The sequence below is a fragment of the Geotrypetes seraphini genome, chromosome 16 (genome assembly GCF_902459505.1).
Source record: "Geotrypetes seraphini chromosome 16, aGeoSer1.1, whole genome shotgun sequence".
Classification (NCBI taxonomy): Eukaryota; Metazoa; Chordata; class Amphibia; order Gymnophiona; family Dermophiidae; genus Geotrypetes; species Geotrypetes seraphini.
In genome coordinates this window covers 48790412-48812696 of record NC_047099.1, presented here as the reverse complement: position 1 = coordinate 48812696, position 22285 = coordinate 48790412, and the positions used below count along the sequence as shown (strand labels likewise).

The 22285-nt window shown below is 46.1% G+C and overlaps 1 long non-coding RNA gene across 7 annotated transcripts; it reads right to left on the bottom strand.

Annotated features, from left to right (window-relative positions):
* Positions 1-610: 610 nt before the first annotated feature.
* Positions 611-17112, bottom strand: LOC117349917. Of its 7 annotated transcripts, none has more exons than XR_004537207.1 (5): positions 17068-17112; positions 12810-12914; positions 3798-3857; positions 1330-1430; positions 611-961 (listed from the first exon to the last, which is right to left on the bottom strand). It is a non-coding gene; the product is annotated as an uncharacterized LOC117349917 (long non-coding RNA). The 7 variants fall into 7 exon arrangements; XR_004537203.1 differs by lacking the exon at positions 17068-17112 and adding an exon at positions 16803-17027; XR_004537209.1 differs by lacking the exon at positions 17068-17112 and adding an exon at positions 16803-17027 and having other exon boundaries at positions 12810-12909.
* Between the last annotated feature and the right edge of the window lie 5173 nt (positions 17113-22285).

Here is a 22285-nt window from a genome sequence, read left to right as displayed (position 1 = left end):
GGTAGATTGATCCATTACTCAGTAGGGGGGTCATGTGTGCAAGGCAGCTCTGCCGAGCCGGTAGTTGGGTAGATTGAACCATTACTCAGTAGGAGGGGCCAAGGCAGCTCTGCTAAGCCGGTATTTGGGTAGAGCAGGGATCGACTTATTTGCTGAAGCCTCTGCTCATCTGGTGTTTCTCTAGCTGCAATTCTCTATCATATTAGATATGGCTAAAAACCAGAACAGGGAGAGAGGTCTTTAAAGTCTTTGGTTACAAAAAATTGTGCCAACAGCACTTAAGATGTTTAAGTAACCTCAGAGGATGGCTTCGTCCACGTCATTCTAGAGCATCAGCTGATATAGGAGGAAGCAAGACATACTCAAGATCTTACCAAACCTCCCACTTCAAGCCTTGCTCAACAGTCCCTCTGCATCTGTTATATCCAGAGAGAGCAGAACCAGTTAAGCACTGATCAGCTCTTATTTCCCACGGGCCTTCTAAAAGCCCAACTTCCAAAGCTCGTGTGGGTAGAAAGTCTTGTTACATGGACACAGACCAACACAATTTACAAGCATAGTAAATGCTGGAATCTTTCATCTTCAGAGGAATAAGGGAGACACCCAAGTGCAAAGTACATAAGGAACAAACTTTATTATAAGATCTTTGCTACAACATTTCCAGGACACATTCAGTTCTCTCCATTTGTTCCATTCGATTTCTATCCCATCCTCAGAACAGGTTACATTGGACAGTAAATTTAGAAATACAATACAGTAACAATGACAAGGCTGGGCAGTACAGAAACTTGAGCAGAGTTTGAATTCTTAGGGCCAGAGGGTTGGTGGGAGAGAGTTCAGAGGGACTTGTTTGCGGCTGGATCTGTAGTTGAAGAGGAAAGTCTTCACAGCTCTTCAAAGGGGTTTCCCTGGCCACTGTTTCCAGGTTTGGTCCTGCATCCAACCATTCACCTCTTACAGGCTGCAGAGAGAGATAAGACAGGCACACAGTGAAAAACTGAAAATTTATAGCAAGGGAGGGGGAAGAAGGTCTTGTCCAAATAAGGGAGAGGCATGGACTCGGGGAAATATATTTTTGAAACACATGAGTTTGGTCTTGAATTTTAGGCACAAATAAAATGACTTTTCTGATTTTTTTATTCAACACAATAGAAGATATCACTTCTCAGGCACCAGTGTCAGGCTGAGCCAACCACGGTAGGGATTGGAACCCAGGAATTTGCCAGTGAAACAGGCAGGAGACAAAAAGCCCAATCTGCAGTGTACAAGTTTCCTTAAACAGGAGGAAGAGACAGAGGGCAGCTGAAGGCCACACTGGTAGTACTTTACCTATTGAGGGTTCCTCTGAGAATCTCAGTCTGAGGAAGCTTTCTGCAGTTTCTCAGCAGTCAGAGGCAGCAAGGGTGCCAGGAGAAAGGTCCTCCCTGGGTCTAGGGAAGAGAGAGAGACAGTAAGTAACTGCTTAGGTCAGGGATTCCCAAACCTGTCCTGGGTTTGCAGGGTATCCGAGTTGCATACATCACCTCCTTTGTCTGTCCACAATTAGATTTAAGGGGTGAGGGAGGAGGAGACAAGCAGCTAAATTTAAGTTGATGTGTAGAAACCAAGTTCAATTTTGTTGTGCAGACAGAAAAATCACATAAAACCCGGCACAGGCCCATGTTTCGCCCACATTAAGGGCTGCATCAGGGGTTATTAAAACTAGGTGGCGTATAAACGCTATGGCTTTCACCTGTTGATGATTCAAAGTAAAAGTGTCTCGGTGGAGACCAGCAGCATTAGATAACACTCAAAAAGGCAGCCCTTAATGTGGCTGAAACATGGCCTGTGTCGGGTTTTATGTTCGTTTGTTTATCCCTGCCCTTATCCAGTGTGTTACAAACTCGCATACAAAACATATATTGTCATATGTACAAGTTGCATCAACGACAAATATCGCTCCAATCATTAAACAGATCAGACCATAGAATACATCAGTGACCAGCACCCTACAATCCACAATCGCTCCTCTTTGTTCAAACAATCTCAGATCTTATATTTCATCTGACAAAACAAGTGCCTTTTGAGTAATTTTTTAAAGTTTTGTATATTCTGCTATTGACAAACATACTCAGGGAGGTTGTTCCATTCCCTGGGGCCAATGCAATGAAAGATACTATCCCTAGATGACATTAACCTCAGATCCCGCACAGATGGAATTTGCAGATCACAATGGTCAATTTTATTGTGCAGACATTAGATACAACTCAAATTGGTTTCCACATCTTTTTGGCTATACTCTTTTCGTTGACTACCGTTTTAGTATAAACAAATCAGCCTCCACGTTCACCCTCTGCAACTCATAGGGTGGCCTTCGTTCCTTGATCACCTCTCATGAAGTAACAGAAGAGTCGGCTGCTACCCTTCACCTACTAGAAAACTGAAACACACTGTGCGCACCCCAAAAAATCAGACCTGCTCCCCCACACATGCAAGCACTCAAAGGCAGCAGTGTCCATGCTTTGGATGGAAGGGTGTAGCTAAGACTACAATCCTGTTTGGGAATAGATAAACCTTAGGCTGCCGATCAGGAAAATCCCAATTAGGAAGGCAGAAACAGTGATTCCTACCACAATTCCCATATCTGCTGGCTGGCTGCAGAGGAGAAAACAGGGGATCCTGGTCTAGTGTCCTCATTTCAGCCCTTAAAATCAACTTGGGTGAGGTCAATATGCAGCAGAGGAAAAATAACCACAAACCCCAGTGTGTAATCAAAACTACAGCACCCTGCAATACTGTCCTGCTGAGCTGGGGATGAAGCAGAAATCCTACCTCAGTTGCACCACAAGACAACCCAACTGAGGCCAGCTTCTCTCTCTCAAGGGCCAGTAATAAGTTGGATTTCCAAGACACATGGCCAGAGTTATCCTTACATACGAGTACGTAGTTTGGGAGTCAGGTTAATTTGCCCACTTCTAGGCACCTGAAAACACCCGACCCATCACTGGCACTCAGGAGATCATAGCAGAGAATAATTTTCCAGATAAGCGGTAGTAGGGATCAGAAGAGATGTGGAACAAAAGCAGAATTTGAAATCTCCATAAAATTTGAGCTTAGTAGGGATAAATTCACTGGACCAGAGAGACTATGGACTTTTCCTCCAGAAAATTGTCCAAACCCTTCTTAAAACCACTGAGAAAAACAAGGGGAAGCCACTGCTTGCCATTGATTGGAAGCATGGAATCTTGATACTCTTTGGGTTTTGGCCAGGTACTAGTGACCTGGATTGTCCACCATGAGAATGGGCTTGATGGACATTGGTCTGACCCAGTAAGGCTAGTCTTATGTTCTTAGGGTCAACAGGTCCTCCAAACCATACTAATCCTATGGACATAGCATTGGCCAACAGACAGCACTGCCCTTCTCCTGGAGACACACTTGGCTTGCCAGGTGTTTTAGGATTATATAAAGAATATGCATACTGGCACACCATTGCATACAGATCACATGAATATTCATGGCCCTCCAGGAACCATAATCCAGCCACCAGTACTTATCAGAGGGTTCCAGGCTGGCAGCTGCAAATTATCATCAGATGTCCCTAGTGCACTCAGAGGAAAGATACCAGGAGAACCTCTAGCAGTCATTTGTCTGTCGTACTGCTCAGTAAATGCAGCAGAGCCAAAGCCATGATAAGACGGCTATTCTCCCCACGCGCTCTTGTGGAGCAAAGCCTCAAGAAAAGGCTTAGATAAAGAAGATATGGACCCAAGCTCATCCAAAGCGATACATTGAATAAGTCCTTGAAGACGACTCACCAGCATGTGTTCGATCCAGATCCAGCTTTGAGGACTCTTGTGGAAGCAGTGTTTTTCTACCTGTGGGAAGGAACACATGTCAAGAACTGAGAAAAACATGTCCACAATCCAAGACTAACCCCAGAACTCTGGTCACCAAAGCTCCCTTACAGCCACTGAATCAACATGACGAGACTCAAGCAGACAATAGAGCCTAAGCAAATACAACAGGGGATTAGAACTCTGGACACGGGGAGATGCATACAAAGTCGATATTTAAAAATATGTAATGGGCCAGCAGTTGCTCCTGGCCACTTAGATCCCTTGCCTGCAGCTATCCAGCAAAATTAAAAGAATGCAGCTCTTGTTCTTCTCTTCGCTCTCTTGCCAAGTGATGTAAACGGTCAGGGTCGACCCTGGCCATTTAGATCCCTCGTCTGGTGCTCTCCAGCAAACTTAAAAGCGTGCAGCTCTTGTTCTTGTCTTTGCTCTCTTGCCAAAGTGATGTAAACGGTCAGGGTCGATCCTGGCCATTTAGATCCCTCGTCTGGTGCTCTCCAGCAAACTTAAAAGCGTGCAGCTCTTGTTCTTGTCTTTGCTCTCTTGCCAAAGTGATGTAAACAGTCAGGGTCGACCCTGGCCATTTAGATCCCTCGTCTGGTGCTCTCCAGCAAACTTAAAAGCGTGCAGCTCTTGTTCTTGTCTTTGCTCTCTTGCCAAAGTGATGTAAACGGTCAGGGTCGACCCTGGCCATTTAGATCCCTCGTCTGGTGCTCTCCAGCAAACTTAAAAGCGTGCAGCTCTTGTTCTTGTCTTTGCTCTCTTGCCAAAGTGATGTAAACAGTCAGGGTCGACCCTGGCCATTTAGATCCCTCGTCTGGTGCTCTCCAGCAAACTTAAAAGCGTGCAGCTCTTGTTCTTGTCTTTGCTCTCTTGCCAAAGTGATGTAAACGGTCAGGGTCGACCCTGGCCATTTAGATCCCTCGTCTGGTGCTCTCCAGCAAACTTAAAAGCGTGCAGCTCTTGTTCTTGTCTTTGCTCTCTTGCCAAAGTGATGTAAACAGTCAGGGTCGACCCTGGCCATTTAGATCCCTCGTCTGGTGCTCTCCAGCAAACTTAAAAGCGTGCAGCTCTTGTTCTTGTCTTTGCTCTCTTGCCAAAGTGATGTAAACGGTCAGGGTCGACCCTGGCCATTTAGATCCCTCGTCTGGTGCTCTCCAGCAAACTTAAAAGCGTGCAGCTCTTGTTCTTGTCTTTGCTCTCTTGCCAAAGTGATGTAAACAGTCAGGGTCGACCCTGGCCATTTAGATCCCTCGTCTGGTGCTCTCCAGCAAACTTAAAAGCGTGCAGCTCTTGTTCTTGTCTTTGCTCTCTTGCCAAAGTGATGTAAACAGTCAGGGTCGACCCTGGCCATTTAGATCCCTCGTCTGGTGCTCTCCAGCAAACTTAAAAGCGTGCAGCTCTTGTTCTTGTCTTTGCTCTCTTGCCAAAGTGATGTAAACAGTCAGGGTCGACCCTGGCCATTTAGATCCCTCGTCTGGTGCTCTCCAGCAAACTTAAGTGTGCAGCTCTTGTTCTTGTCTTTGCTCTCTTGCCAAAGTGATGTAAACAGTCAGGGTCGACCCTGGCCATTTAGATCCCTCGTCTGGTGCTCTCCAGCAAACTTAAGTGTGCAGCTCTTGTTTTTCTCTTTGCTCTCTTGCCAAAGTGATGTAAACAGTCAGGGTCAACCCTGGCCATTTAGATCCCTCGTCTGGTGCTATCCAGCAAACTTAAAAGCGTGCAGCTCTTGTTCTTGTCTTTGCTCTCTTGCCAAAGTGATGTAAACAGTCGGGGTCGACCCTGGCCATTTAGATCCCTCGTCTAGGGCTATCCAGCAAACTTAAAAGCATGCAGCTCTTGTTCTTGTCTTTGCTGTCTTGCCAAAGTGATGTAAACAGTCGGGGGTCGACCCTGGTCATTTAGATCCCTTGTCTGGTGCTATCCAGCAAACTTAAAAGCGTGCAGCTCTTGTTCTTGTCTTTGCTCTCTTGCCTAAGTGATGTAAACAGTCAGGGTCGACCCTGGCCATTTAGATCCCTCATCTGATGCTATCCAGCAAACTTAAAAGCGTGCAGCTCTTGTTCTTGTCTTTGCTCTCTTGCCAAAGTGATGTAAACAGTCAGGGTCGACCCTGGCCATTTAGATCCCTTGTCTGGTGCTATCCAGCAAACTTAAAAGCGTGCAGCTCTTGTTCTTGTCTTTGCTCTCTTGCCTAAGTGATGTAAACAGTCAGGGTCGACCCTGGCCATTTAGATCCCTCATCTGATGCTATCCAGCAAACTTAAAAGCGTGCAGCTCTTGTTCTTGTCTTTGCTCTCTTGCCAAAGTGATGTAAACAGTCAGGGTCGACCCTGGCCATTTAGATCCCTCGTCTGGGGCTATCCAGCAAACTTAAAAGCGTGCAGCTCTTATTCTTGTCTATGCTCTCTTGCCAAGTGAAGTATACAGTCAGCGTCGACCCTGACCATTTAGATCCCTCATCTGGGGCTATCCAGCGAACGAAAAGCATGCAGCTCTTGTTCCTGTCACAGTCCTTGTCACTACCTTCTTGCGAAAGTGATGTAAACAGTCAAGGGCGGCTCCTGGCCATTTAGAACCCTCTTCTAGGTCTATCCAGCATACTTAAAATCGTGCAGCTCTTCTTCTTGATGTCACCACTCTCTTGCCATAGTTATGTAAATAGTGAGGGGCGACTCCCGGCCATTTAAATCCATCATCTAGGGGTACAGTTTTTTTTCGCCAAAGGGATGTAAACAGTCAGGGGCGACTCCAGGCCATTTAGATCCCTCATCTAGGTCTACAGCTCTTGTTCTTGTCGTCACCACCCTCTTGCCACAGGGATGTAAACAGTCAGGGGCGACTCCTGGCCATTTAGATCCCTCATCTAGGGCTACAGCTCTTGTTCTTGTCACCACTCTCTTGTCAAAGGGATGTAAACAGTCAGGGGTGTCTCCCGGCCATTTAGATCCCTCATCTAGGGCTACAGCTCTTGTTCTTGTCACCACCCTCTTGTCAAAGGGATGTAAACAGTCAGGGGCGACTCCTGGCCATTTAGATCCCTCATCTAGGGCTACAGCTCTTGTTCTTGTCAAAGGGATGTAAACGGTCAGGGGCGACTCCTGGCCATTTAGATCCCTCATCTAGGGCTACAGCTCTTGTTCTTGTCAAAGGGATGTAAACAGTCAGGGGCGACTCCTGGCCATTTAGATCCCTCATCTAGGGCTACAGCTCTTGTTCTTGTCACCACCCTCTTGTCAAAGGGATGTAAACAGTCAGGGGCGACTCCCGGCCATTTAAATCCCTCATCTAGGGCTACAGCTCTTGTTCTTGTCACCACCCTCTTGTCAAAGGGATGTAAACAGTCAGGGGCGACTCCCGGCCATTTAGATCCCTCATCTAGGGCTACAGCTCTTGTTCTTGTCACCACCCTCTTGTCAAAGGGATGTAAACAGTCAGGGGCGACTCCTGGCCATTTAGATCCCTCATCTAGGGCTACAGCTCTTGTTCTTGTCAAAGGGATGTAAACAGTCAGGGGCGACTCCTGGCCATTTAGATCCCTCATCTAGGGCTACAGCTCTTGTTCTTGTCACCACTCTCTTGTCAAAGGGATGTAAACGGTCAGGGGCGACTCCTGGCCATTTAGATCCCTCATCTAGGGCTACAGCTCTTGTTCTTGTCACCACTCTCTTGTCAAAGGGATGTAAACAGTCAGGGGCGACTCCTGGCCATTTAGATCCCTCATCTAGGGCTACAGCTCTTGTTCTTGTCAAAGGGATGTAAACAGTCAGGGGCGACTCCAGGCCATTTAGATCCCTCATCTAGGGTGACAGCTCTTGTTCTTGTCAAAGGGATGTAAACAGTCAGGGGCGACTCCAGGCCATTTAGATCCCTCATCTAGGGCTACAGCTCTTGTTCTTGTCACCACTCTCTTGTCAAAGGGATGTAAACGGTCAGGGGCGACTCCTGGCCATTTAGATCCCTCATCTAGGGCTACAGCTCTTGTTCTTGTCACCACCCTCTTGTCAAAGGGATGTAAACGGTCAGGGGCGACTCCTGGCCATTTAGATCCCTCATCTAGGGCTACAGCTCTTGTTCTTGTCAAAGGGATGTAAACAGTCAGGGGCGACTCCAGGCCATTTAGATCCCTCATCTAGGGCTACAGCTCTTGTTCTTGTCAAAGGGATGTAAACGGTCAGGGGCGACTCCTGGCCATTTAGATCCCTCATCTAGGGCTACAGCTCTTGTTCTTGTCACCACTCTCTTGTCAAAGGGATGTAAACGGTCAGGGGCGACTCCTGGCCATTTAGATCCCTCATCTAGGGCTACAGCTCTTGTTCTTGTCACCACTCTCTTGTCAAAGGGATGTAAACGGTCAGGGGCGACTCCTGGCCATTTAGATCCCTCATCTAGGGCTACAGCTCTTGTTCTTGTCAAAGGGATGTAAACGGTCAGGGGCGACTCCTGGCCATTTAGATTCCTCATCTAGGGCTACAGCTCTTGTTCTTGTCAAAGGGATGTAAACAGTCAGGGGCGACTCCAGGCCATTTAGATCCCTCATCTAGGGCTACAGCTCTTGTTCTTGTCAAAGGGATGTAAACAGTCAGGGGCGACTCCAGGCCATTTAGATCCCTCATCTAGGGCTACAGCTCTTGTTCTTGTCACCACCCTCTTGTCAAAGGGATGTAAACAGTCAGGGGCGACTCCTGGCCATTTAGATCCCTCATCTAGGGCTACAGCTCTTGTTCTTGTCACCACCCTCTTGTCAAAGGGATGTAAACAGTCAGGGGCGACTCCTGGCCATTTAGATCCCTCATCTCGGGCTACAGCTCTTGTTCTTGTCACCACCCTCTTGTCAAAGGGATGTAAACAGTCAGGGGCGACTCCCGGCCATTTAGATCCCTCATCTCGGGCTACAGCTCTTGTTCTTGTCAAAGGGATGTAAACAGTCAGGGGCGACTCCCGGCCATTTAGATCCCTCATCTCGGGCTACAGCTCTTGTTCTTGTCAAAGGGATGTAAACAGTCAGGGGCGACTCCCGGCCATTTAGATCCCTCATCTCGGGCTACAGCTCTTGTTCTTGTCAAAGGGATGTAAACAGTCAGGGGCGACTCCCGGCCATTTAGATCCCTCATCTAGGGCTACAGCTCTTGTTCTTGTCAAAGGGATGTAAACAGTCAGGGGCGACTCCCGGCCATTTAAATCCCTCGTCTAGGGCTACAGCTCTTGTTCTTGTCACCACTCTCTTGTCAAAGGGATGTAAACAGTCAGGGGCGACTCCCGGCCATTTAGATCCCTCATCTAGGGCTACAGCTCTTGTTCTTGTCAAAGGGATGTAAACAGTCAGGGGCGACTCCCGGCCATTTAGATCCCTCATCTAGGGCTACAGCTCTTGTTCTTGTCAAAGGGATGTAAACAGTCAGGGGCGACTCCCGGCCATTTATATCCCTTTTCTAGGGCTACAGCTCTTGTTCTTGTGTTCCCCACCCTCTTGCCAAAGGAAAGTAAACAGTCAGGGGCGACTCCAGGCCATTTAGATCCCTCGTCTAGGGCTACAGCTCTTGTTCTTGTCACCACTCTCTTGTCAAAGGGATGTAAACAGTCAGGGGCGACTCCCGGCCATTTAAATCCCTCATCTAGGGCTACAGCTCTTGTTCTTGTCAAAGGGATGTAAACAGTCAGGGGCGACTCCTGGCCATTTAAATCCCTCATCTAGGGCTACAGCTCTTGTTCTTGTCACCACCACCCTCTTGCCACAGGGATGTAAACAGTCAGGGGCGACTAGCGGCCATTTAGATCCCTCATTTAGGGCTACAGCTCTTGTTCTTGTCACAATGATGTAAACAGTCAGGGGCGACTAGCGGCCATTTAGATCCCTCTTCTAGGTCTACAGCTCTTGTTCTTGTCACAATGATGTAAACAGTCAGGGGCGACTCCTGGCCATTTAGATCCCTCATCTCGGGCTACAGCTCTTGTTCTTGTCACCACCCTCTTGTCAAAGGGATGTAAACAGTCAGGGGCGACTCCCGGCCATTTAGATCCCTCATCTAGGGCTATAGCTCTTGTTCTTGTCAAAGGGATGTAAACGGTCAGGGGCGACTCCTGGCCATTTAGATCCCTCATCTAGGGCTACAGCTCTTGTTCTTGTCAAAGGGATGTAAACAGTCAGGGGCGACTCCTGGCCATTTAGATCCCTCATCTAGGGCTACAGCTCTTGTTCTTGTCACCACTCTCTTGTCAAAGGGATGTAAACAGTCAGGGGCGACTCCTGGCCATTTAGATCCCTCATCTAGGGCTACAGCTCTTGTTCTTGTCAAAGGGATGTAAACAGTCAGGGGCGACTCCAGGCCATTTAGATCCCTCATCTAGGGCTACAGCTCTTGTTCTTGTCACCACTCTCTTGTCAAAGGGATGTAAACAGTCAGGGGTGTCTCCCGGCCATTTAGATCCCTCATCTAGGGCTACAGCTCTTGTTCTTGTCAAAGGGATGTAAACAGTCAGGGGCGACTCCAGGCCATTTAGATCCCTCGTCTAGAGCTACAGCTCTAGTTCTCGTCACCACCCTTTTGCCAAAGGGATGTAAACAGTCAAGGACGACTCCCGGCCATTTAGATCCCACGTCTGGTGCTATCCAGCAAACTTAAAAAGCGTGCAACTCTTGATATCGTCACTGCCCTCTTGCCAATGTAATGTAAGCATTCAGGGGCAATCCCAAATCTAATAAACTTAGAACAAAAAATCTTGCTCAACTAGAGTTGAATCAAACATTCACACTGAGACAAGTGTGGAGAAAACCATTTAAACTGATATCATTAATAAAGGGAACAGTAGACTTCAAGCACCAAAACCCCCATCACTGATGAGGTGATATCCGGACCCCATTGAAACACCAAAGTCTGCGAACTCCCAAACGGGTTATTGATATTTACAAAAAATGTCGACAATTGCATCAACCCAGTCTATAATGGAGCAAAAGTACTTAGCTTGATCCAACGGGAGCTCAGCCATTTCACCAACTGAAGCATTCTCAAGCGGTCAAAGTCTTTTCCAGCCTAGTTTATCTATTTAAGTGGCCATATTTGCCTGTACCTAATGGATAACATAAAATGAAAGGTTTTAAAGCCGGCACCATATACATGTAATATAACATTACTTAAAGTTACTTTAATCACTTGAAAATGACTTCTAATCGTGTAGCTCTTGTTCTCGTCTTCACTGTAACTGCCCTCTTGCCAAAGGAATGTAAACAGTCAGGTTTGACTCCTGGACATTTAGACCCCCTTTTCTAGGGCCATTTAGATCCTTCTAGAGCTATCCAGCATGCTTAATTGTGCAGCTCTTGTTCTTGTCATCATAGTCATCGCCCCCTTCCCAAAGGGATGTAACAGCAAGAAGAGCTGCATGCTTTTAAAAACGCACTGGATAGCCCCAGATGAGGGATCTAAATGGCCAGGGTCAACCCTGACTGTTTACATCACTTTGGCAAGAGAGCGAGGACAAGAACAAGAGCTGCACGCTTTTAAGTGCGCTGGATAGCTCCAGATCAGGGATCTAGACGGCCAGGGTTGGCCCCGACTGTTTACATCACTTTGGCAAGAGATTGGCGACAACAAGAGCTGCACACTTTTAGGTTTGCTGGATAGCACCAGACGAGGGATCTAAATGGCCAGGGTCGACCAACTGTTTACATCACTTTGGCAAGAGAGCGAGGACAAGAACAAGAGCTGCACGCTTTTAAGTGCACTGGAGAGCACCAGATGAGGGATCTAAATGGCCAGGGTCGACCCGACTGTTTACATCACTTTGGCAAGAGATTGGCGACAACAAGAGCTGCACACTTTTAGGTTTGCTGGATAGCACCAGACGAGGGATCTAAATGGCCGGGAGTCACCCCTGACTGTTTACATCACTTTGGCAAGAGGACAGCGACGAGAACAAGAGCTGCACGCTTTTAAGTGCGCTGAATAGCACCAGACGAGGGATCTAAACGGCCAGGGTCGACCTTGACTGCTTACATCACTTAGGCAAGAGAGCGAGGACAAGAGCTGTTCGCTTTTGAGTGCCCTGGATAGCCCCAGACTCTTTGGAAAAAGGTTGAGAGAAGAACAAGAGGTGCTCGATTTTGAGTGCGCTTGATAGCCCCAGACGAGGGATGAAAATGGCCAGGAGTCGCCCCTGACTAGATCCCTTGTCTGGGGCTATCCAGCGCACTTAAGTGTGCAGTTGTCATCACCACTCTCTTGCTAAAGTGATATAAACTGTCAGGGGCAAATTCTGGCCATTTAGATCCCTTGTCTGGGGCTATTTAATGCACTTAAAGCAAACAGCTCTTTTTTTAATATTTTATTTATAAATTTTTCATTCTTACAATATTTTAATTGTACAAAAAAAATTTTGTAAGAATGAAAAATTTATAAAGCATACAGCTCTTGTTCTCTTCATCACCATTACCGCCCTCTTGCCAAAGTAATGTAAACAAATGGCCAGGAGTCGCCCCCGACTAGATCTCTTGTCTGGGGCTATCCAGCGTGCTTAATGTGTACAGCTCTTGTTCCCTTCATCACCATCACTGCCCCTTGCTAAAGTGATGTAAACAAATGGCCAGGAGTCGCCCCCGACTAGATCTCTTGTCTGGGGCTATCCAGCGTGCTTAATGTGTACAGCTCTTGTTCCCTTCATCACCATCACTGCCCCTTGCTAAAGTGATGTAAACAAATGGTCAGGAGTCGCCCCTGACTTTACACCACTTTGGCAGTGAAGGGCAGTGAAGGCAAGAACAATAGCTGCACGCTTTTAAGTGCGCTGGATAGCCCCAGTCGAGGGATTTAGATGGCCAGGAGTAGCTTCCGACTGTTTACATCAACTTGGCAAGAGGGCAGTAATGGTGAGGTTGCTTTTAAGTGCGTCTAGGTGCGTGCCAGTTTGAAATGTTACAGAAGAGTCATCAATACTTATCTTTTGATGTCGCTCCTCTATATTCATCCGAACACCTACTATAATTCAACGCCACACTGCTCTTAGGTGGCAAGTCTGCTCTGCCCATTCTGACGGTGGCCATCCAGAATCTCACGAAGTTGCGTCAGGGCATCCAAGGCTGCACTAGAACATAATTTTAAAAAGCAGACATGATTAGTAGCTTATACCACAAGACTTTTAAACATTCCTTAATTCAAAGAACAAACCGCAGTACTTGGGCACATAAACTCCGTGTTCAGACATTGCAACAATGGCCAGCGCTGGGTAAGTTTTTGGATAGATACATCCCCTCAAGAGAGGAACATTCCAGAATGTCAAAGAGAAAGCAAAATTGTAGATACCCAAAGAATAGCAACATTCCATGCTACCGATCCAGGGCAAGCAGAGGCTTCCCCAGACTATGGACTTTTCCTCCAGGAATTTGTCCAAACCTTTCTTAAAACCAGCTACGCTACATTTGGCAATACGTTCCAGAGCTTAACTATTCTCCGAGTGAAACAAATATTTCCTCCTATTGGTTTTAAAAGTATTTCCCTGCAGTGTGGCATGGTAAGGGGTGCTGGGGCCTGGCCTCCTCTCCACTCCCCCACGTGCCGGGACAAGCAGCTTCTCCCACCGGCCTTGGCTCCCTTCCGATATCACTTCCTGGTTGCAGGACCAGGACATGTCAGAAGGGAACCAAGGCCGGCGTGAGCAGCAGGAGGGTGCACAATGCAGCGATGCCAGGCACCCTCTCCCTTGCTATGCTACCGATGACACTCCTAATGAGAGAGATTTGGTATCACGGTAGTGCATGAATTGTGGTGGGTGTTCTATAGTAATTTGAGGGGGAGGGGTCGCCAAATTCAAAACCGACCTTAATTTTTCGATATAACCCTCTGATTTTTGGCAAAAGAGCATCAGAATGCAAAAATCCATGTTTTTGCTATATTTTCTAATGCTTGGAGTAAATGTTATAATCATCTGTGAAATATTAAACCAGTTGGCCTCCAAATTAGATTTTTCTCCTCCGATAATCTCGGTTGTGTTAGTGATGAGCACGGGGAAAAGGCTTCTCCAGGACAGTTACGACAAGAAACGATATCAGGACACACCCTCCTCCTGTCCCCTGGATACCCCACTGGTGAAGAGACAGGTTCAGGGTTGCGGCTGGAGGACCTCCGCGCACGTATGATGTCATCGCAACGTCAAATGTTTTCTATTGCTGGAATGTCATATTGGAAAGCTTAATGGTCTTTCCTAACGCTGTTTGGGCATTTCCGTCACGTTTTTTTGTTACTGAAGAATTTGTAGGTTTTGTTCGCACATGTGTTAATATTATTTAGAAGAATATTTTGCATTGGTTTTGGTTTACACAAGTTTATTTGGAAACCCCTGAGACTCCAGGCGGTATATTGAAGTTTTTTTTAGATAAATAAACAAACGTCTCTGCACTTTCAGATGCTTTCCGGCCACGGCACTGGATTTAGTGTGTAGGACACTGATCTACACAATGCTAGGGTTCAATATTAGGAATCCCCTAGGAAAAGAGTTGAAAAGATGTCACCATTGGGAACATGTTAGTCTTCTGCGCTGTGTGCTAACCTCACCCCCCCCCCCAACAGAATACTTATTAGGAAAGGGATGGAGAGTATAAGACTGAATATCATAATGCCTCTCACCCCATGGTGCCACCCGAGTATACATTGTGGCAGGGACGCTTGGGCTAGGCCAGTGTGACTTACCCGGGGCCCCGTGCCACAAGGAATAGAGTTTGTTTGTGACCCAGATCCTGCCAGTGGCCCCCAGGCCCACTGGTGTACGCCCGCTAAGCTGTTCACTTTGTGCCAAAAGGAACCAAACCACACAGAGTTTCAAAATCAAGCCAATGTTTCCTTTAATTGGAAATATTAATTCAATTCACAGTCATGTCAGATGGCATAATCGAGCAAATATAACCAAACAGTTGGAGTGCCTCCAGGCTAAGCAAAGTTCATAAACAGGACCCAACATTCAAGCTCTGGCACGTCTTATAAACTTTACCAAATCAGAAAAAGAAAAAGAAAAAAAACTCACATTCAAAACCAGGGTTTTTCCCTTGGCAGTGCTGAGGGAGCAACCCCGCCCTAGACCTGTGGGTCAGGCTGTTTCCCAGCAAGAAACATAATGCTGAATAAAGAAACTTTCCCCCCACTCCTAGGGGTCTTATTGCTAGTCTAGCAAAATAAGCAGCCTTGAAAAAAACCAGCTTGGGTTTAAAACATACCCCAAAGAAAAACCAGCATAATTCTCACAGTCCTATTACTTTGGAAAGTCCAGTTCAGGTTTTGTAACCCCTTCCCTGGGTCACACAAATTCCAAGCAGAAAACATAGAAAGAAACATGAAAGGCAAAAATAACTTTCTCAATACTGCTGGTCCTCTCCCACATAAACACAGACTCACTTATTTGAGAAGAAAACCATTCAAAACCAAGCTTCTCTTACTGTCCCACAGAATGCATGAAGCTTCTGACTTTCCTTCTACCGTTCAGTCAGCTGAGTCCATTTCAAACGGCATTACTCAGGTGCCCTGGGCTCAGGTTTCAGCCCAGAGAGAATTCAACACAGTCAGCAAGCAGAGCAGCAAACTTTCTCAATGATAACTTTGAAACTCTGACCTGCTTTAGCTGTGCTACCATGCATGGCTTCTAGCATAGGCAATTCCCCAGTAGGGAAATCTCTGTCCTTGCTACTTGGCTCTCTCTGAGCTGTTCTTCTCCTGCAGCTCTCTCCTCCTCTGGCCCAGCTTTGCTGGAGGATAAGGGCTCACAGTCAGGCCCCTCCCCCTAATTAGTATCAGTGAGCACAGCAGAGGCTTCCTGGCTTGAAGCCAAGGTAATTTTCTGTCTCTTCTTAAAGGGACAGGATTAAAAGGTGCAGCACAAATCTGTCTAACTTTCCCCAGCTGCACTGCTCTAGGCTTAAGAATAGACACAGGGGAAACTTAAAGACACCATCCCTCTCTATCAAGAGTTCCTCCGCACTCTTTCTTCCTGGCACAGGGAAAACTAGAGGTTCTTGGGAAGTGTAGTTTTCTGTACTACAATGTTTCTGGTTTAAACCTAGGTTCTGTGGAGGGAATAGGGACTTGCCGGGTGCTTGGCACAGGCTTTCTATCACCCTGCCCAGGCTCCCTGCCACAATGTGCACTTTAAGAAACTTTTAAAGATATTCTCCCCCCCCCCTTCCTTTTTTATAAAAACTCTAGTACGGTTTTTAGCGCTGGCCATGGTGGTAACAGCTTTGACACTCATAGGAATTCTACAAGTGTTGGAGCTGTTACTGCCATGGCTGGAACTATAAACCACGCTACGGTTTTATAAAAGGGGAGGAGTTTGGAAAAAAAATAAAAAAGATAGAGCATTATCTATTGGGGAAACACAGACACAGAATAAATTTTATGCCATGTTATTGTCAAATATTAAAAGTCATTTAATGTATGTACTTTGTAACCCGCTAAGGTTTTAGGTGGTATATAAATAAATAAATAAATAAAAATAAACCTCTCCCAAAAGACAGCAAGAACTAGGAAGGGGGGAGGGGGCGGTGAAGGGGATTGAAGGACTCATCTGAGGAAAGCTAAAGAGCTTGAGATAAGAGATCTACAAAACCTGGTGTGGAGTGAAACGGGCAGACGATGAATCACTTGTCGACTAGGGTCAGTGTTGTGTCCAGTTGTCCAGCCACATGCAAATCTCCTCCATGCATATTCATTGCCAATCTCCTAATTATCCAATTGACTGGGGGGGGGGGGTGCACCTTGATGCCATGTTCAAAGTACTGGATTAAAGGAAATGCCAGGAAGATACAAAGTAATACATTGAAAACAAATGGAAAATATATTTCACTCAGTACATAAGCTCAGGAGCTTGATACTAGAGGATTAAGACAGTCAATATGGCAGCATTAAAAAAAAAAAAAAAGTGGACATGTTTCTAGAAAGACAATCCATAGTTTGTTATAAGGAAGACCTGGGGGAAAACACAGCTTACCTGTGGGGAGTAAATAGCCTGGAATCTTATGACCTGGATTGAGCCAGAGGCCCTTTAGTCTAACCCAATAGGGTCACTCTTAAGAACTGTCCCACATAAGCTAATTTAGGCCCCCAGAAACCACCAGTTCAGACTGGTGCCCAAGTAACTTAAGTCATGGGAGTCCATTAACCAATCAATTTGGACACCCGATTTTGGGAGACCTCTACAGAACCCAGGACTACATGGATAAGGTGGGGTTGAAGAGGTCTCCAACTAGACTCACCTGCTTAAGTAATTTAAGTCATTGGAGTCCATTAGCCAATCAATTTGGCCACCTTGGGCTCTAGAATGATCTTGCCCAGGCAACCCAATGTGAACTTTCACTGGTCTTTAATTGCCTATTTGCTTATTATCTTTGAAAAAAAAATTTGTATTTTTCTCTACATAAATATTCTTTTTGTATTTAATAATTTATTTTTTACTAACATTTATAGTGATAAAGATTGTCAGTTCCTTTTCAAAGCTACCTTTAAACTCTTGTTGCCTTACTCACAATTGCAATCACTTAAATAATATTAATTAAATAAGGCGCATAGTGCTTGTAGTTTTGATACTGACAATTGCTGCAATAGGAAGCCACAGATGTCAGCTGGTCACGGCTGATTCTTAAGCTTTTAAGATGGAACAACTCTGTTTCACTCTATTAGGAGCTTCATCAGGAGATTAGAAAAGGAAGGTATCCCATTACTCTTCATTAAGTATTATCACTTATTTACCGCTGAGAATTCTTTAAACGGAGCACATCTTCCTAGCGCTCATGATCTAAAAACAGTTATTCATAATAGACCTAAAAACACAACGTTTAATACAATGCTGCCATCTAGTGGTAACTTGAAGAAACTACTGTATGTTATTATGAATGTGTGTTTTTAGGTCATAGTTCCCAAAATTACCACTAGATGGCAGCATTGTATTACACTTTGGGAACTATTTTATAATGAATGTGTGTTTTTTAGGTCGACCAATTCATTACAGGCTAATTTTCAAATGGGGGCAATCGGAGAAACGCCCCCACCAACCACACAGATCGCTACTGAGCGATCCCGATGCATACGTAGACCATCTTCTTTGCCTGTAGATGTTCTGCACATGCTCTCCACTGGAACTTTATTTACTGCCATGACTTCTCTGTTTAAAATACTCTTTTTAGAGCAAAACTGGGCTTGCTGGTGACTAAGTTTTTTTTCGCCAGGTTACACCTGGCTGGGCCTCCACATGAGCGGATCACCGGACTTGATGGACCTAAAGTCTGATCCGGAAATGGCAGTTCTTATGTTCTTATTGCAGCTAATGGCAGGAAATCAAAACTTCAAAGCCTGTTGGCGGTAGATAATTAATCCTTTGCAAGCTTACAAATAATATAGCAAAGACCTGAAGGTACTGCAGTCCATTGCACAAGATGGAACTGTTAACCGGCCCAGCGCGACGTCAGGCTTTTGGAAGTCTGTGCCGCCCCGACTCTCCTGCTCTCTGCCGCCCTTCCCCGTAGTGCAGCCCCGTGGGTTAAAACCGTGGGCTCGCACCGTGGGGAAGGGCAGCAAGAGCAGGGCTTGGCTGGAAGTGCAGCGATGTATCCCTGTTCAACACCTTTCGGGGCAGAGAGCAGGGGGCTTTTTGATGGTTTAATGGGCTGCAGGGCTGGGATTTCAGGGTGAAGACAGCCAAAAAGGACGTGAGCGACTGGTCCCCAGCAGTTACTTCGGCCAGCCCAGTCAGTGTCTCAAATTTGTTTAGTGAATCGCTGCCTGACTACTTTGCATGCATGGATCAGGATGGTATCAGAGGATGACTGGGACACAGGTTAGGGAATCAGGTCACTAAGTGGGCGCAAAGTGGTTGGGACTTGATCGGTGGGCTTAGTGAGTCCAGCCCAGGGGTAGGCAATTCTGGTCCTTGAGAGCAGGAGCCAGGTCAGGTTTTCAGGATCTCCACAATGAATATGTATGAGATGGATTTGCATGCACTGCCTCCTTGAGCTGCAAATCTATCTCATTCATATTTATTGTGGATATCCTGAAAACCAGACCTGGCTCCGGATCTCGAGGACCGGAATTGCCTATCCCTGGTCTAGCCCAATGTATCTGTAGCTGCCTTTGTTCACATTATCTGTGCTGTTATTTACAATGTATCTGTAGCTGCCTGTGTTCACATTATCTGTGCTGTTGTTTACAATGTATCTGTAGCTGCCTCTGTTCACATTATCTGTGCTGTTGTTTACAATGTATCTGTAGCTGCCTCTGTTCACATTATCTGTGCTGTTGTTTACAATGTATCTGTAGCTGCCTTTGTTCACATTATCTGTGCTGTTGTTTACAATGTATCTGTAGCTGCCTCTGTTCACATTATCTGTGCTGTTGTTTACAATGTATCTGTAGCTGCCTCTGTTCACATTATCTGTGCTGTTGTTACAATGTATCTGTAGCTGCCTTTGTTCACATTATCTGTGCTGTTGTTTACAATGTATCTGTAGCTGCCTTTGTTCACATTATCTGTGCTGTTGTTTACAATGTATCTGTAGCTGCCTCTGTTCACATTATCTGTGCTGTTGTTACAAAGGTGTGGACACTGCACAAGAAGACTTTTTCCATAATGGAAGGAAGCTTTAGAAATACAGGACATGAAATGAAGCTGCAAGGAGGTGGTGTTTCTCCATTGAAAGAGTTGTGGATGGCCCTGAAATTCGCAATGAGATCCCTGGTACTGAGGCACTCGGGATATCCCACATAGGGTGCTTGGTGGCGGTTTCATCCTAACAGCAGCGGCTGACCTGCATAGTAGTGTCATGCTAAGGGCATGGAGAGGCCAATTTTGGGGTTTTTTAAAATCATCATAGCCTCATTAGTTTTGGCGGCTGTAGGAATTATTACAAAAGTCAGTGGGACTTTGATGTTGTAGAAAGCCAAATGGAAGGTGACAGAGCCTGAGATGGCTTACCAGGGAAGCATTTGGAGACAGACGGGGCAGATGAAAAGGGTTTGCCTAGATGGATGAGTCTCAGTGTGCCACTGTGGTGTTTCAACGTGTTCAGATTCATGGCTGGTCCCCTGAGCAAGTCAGAGCGCTATCGCTGGCACTGCGTAAGTGTGGGTTTGGGGGGATTTCTCGCTCAACTAAGCAAAATGCAGAGGTACCACACCCCAGGGGGTGGGCCAGAAAAGAGTACCTGGGTTTCCAAGGAGACGGTCCATGTTGGCTATCTCGGGTTGTGAAAGGATCCCATCGGAGGCATTCGTGTTCATTATATTCCCATTTAACAAGGCCTCTGAAAGGTCAGTGGTCCATGTTTCAGTTATACAAATCACAACATCCTGACCGCGAGAACGGGATAGAAGTGAAAAGCAGACAGGGAAGGCAATTTTCAGTCAGGAAGGTATTTTTGAAAGATAGCAATTTGATTCACCAGATGCTTTAAATAAAAAGAAAAATGGAAAGCATAGTTGCCAGAGCAATCCATGGATAACCCTCTCTGCCAGGAGGTACTGAGGCATACACACTGGCTCCTGCAGACTTTTTCAGGGTGGACTCAACAAGAAGAGATTCATGTGGTAGCTGAGTCTTATCAAAACCGATACAGGGAATCAAGTTTGCGAGGAGCCACAGGGATTGTTAAAGGAGTTTCTAGATTTTTATAAAATGTCTCCCTTAAGATATCATGTAGACCAGGGGTGTCAAAGTCCCTCCTTGAGGGCCGCAATCCAGTCGGGTTTTCAGGATTTCCCCAATGACTATGCATGAGATCTATGCGCATGCACTGCTTTCAATGCATATTCATTGGGGAAATCCTGAAAACCCGACTGGATTGCGGCCCTCAAGGAGGGACTTTGAGATCCCTGATGTAGACAGAGGGAGCTTGAGAAACTCCTTAGGTGGCTGCTCATAGTCTACTCTAAAGCATCTAAAAATTGCTTAGATTTTTTTAGAATCAGCTTCAAGTCTCTGACAGATCTTTTAAAACTTTGGAAGAGGAAGCCTTGTCAGGTTTCGAAGTAGGTTCCTAAGAAGATGGGGGATTAGAATCTTCTTCTGAAGAAACTTCCTCATCGTCAGAAAGTAGAGGTTCTTCAGAATCTCCGCAAAGATCAGGATCACGGGTTGATGGAATCTTTTGTAAAGCCTTACCCGACTTTACTGACACTGGAGATCGGTGTTGAGATGTTTGCGACATCGATTCTTTGACCGATGGTGATTCTGAAACAATCGGTGCCAACATGGAAAGCTCAGACTGGACTGGGACTGACACGGGAGGCGCTGGTGTCGCCATTACAGGAAGTAAAAGCTGTAACTGCTCCCGTTCTCTAATTTGCTGTTTCAGCGAGTGCACCGGTACTGCTGGCTTTTTCGCCACTCTGCGCTTCGGACATGAGGAGGCCGATGACGAGGCACTCACCTGAATCAGAGCTGAGCATTTTCTAGGGCGCCTTGAGCTCAGCAGAAGAGACCTGAGGGTCTGAAGGGGTGGGGGAAGCCTTCTTAGCCGGCTTACCCACTGGTAGCGACACCGAGGAGGATTCCAGAGACGTTGAAAGTTGCGGTGTCGACTTTGATGCGGATCCCAATGTCAGGGCTGGTGTCGGCTCACCCTCCATAGCGACACCGAAAAGAAGACGTTGTTGAATTTGGCGGCTTTTTAACGTTCGCTTTTGAAGAAAGGAGCAACGAGTGCAAGCTTCAGCCCCAGACACTGAAGACACCAGCGGTGTGGGTCTGTGATGGAAATAGGGCAAGCACAGCGACCGCACTTTTAAAAGCCCATTTGAGGTCAGGATATTGAGGGAAAAACCATCTCAGCAAAATCAAAGGTCGAGGCTGAGGAAGCTCCCAGGTATTTTCATTCTTCACACTCTTGGCCATTTTAGCGCCCGTGTTCTTTGGTATTTTCAGCCACCTGAGATCTCTAGTATTTTCAGTTCCATGTTCTCAAGTGTTGTCATCCGTCATCCTCTTGCTATTTTCAGCCTCTGGGATCCCTGGTATTTTCAGCTGTGTGTACACCCTCCATGACGCTTGGTACTTCCACACTTTGGAATATTGTTAGTGCCCACGGTCCCTGGTATTTACAGACCCTATGTTTATTTATTTAAATATATTTCTATCCTGTGCCATTTCTACATCTAGGTGGATGCACAATAAAACAAAGAACAATCTGTTATTATCCAGCATCTGCCAAATACACTGTCCACAAAAGCTTGGGCAAAACAAATACACCGCAAGTAATTTTCGAAAAGCCAGATGAGCAGATGTATTACGAATTGTATCTGGCAAGGAGTTGGTCCAGCAAGTCTGAAAAGAGCTTGATGGTATTTCTAGCAACCCTTTCAAAGCAAAGTGCAAAAGGTGCAGCGGGATACGCAAAGTAAGAATCTTGCAATTCAGTGTGCAGGAGTCAAGTTATGGAATCGACAAGGTGGAGAGAGGAATTCCTGCAGGAAAATGTTCAAGAC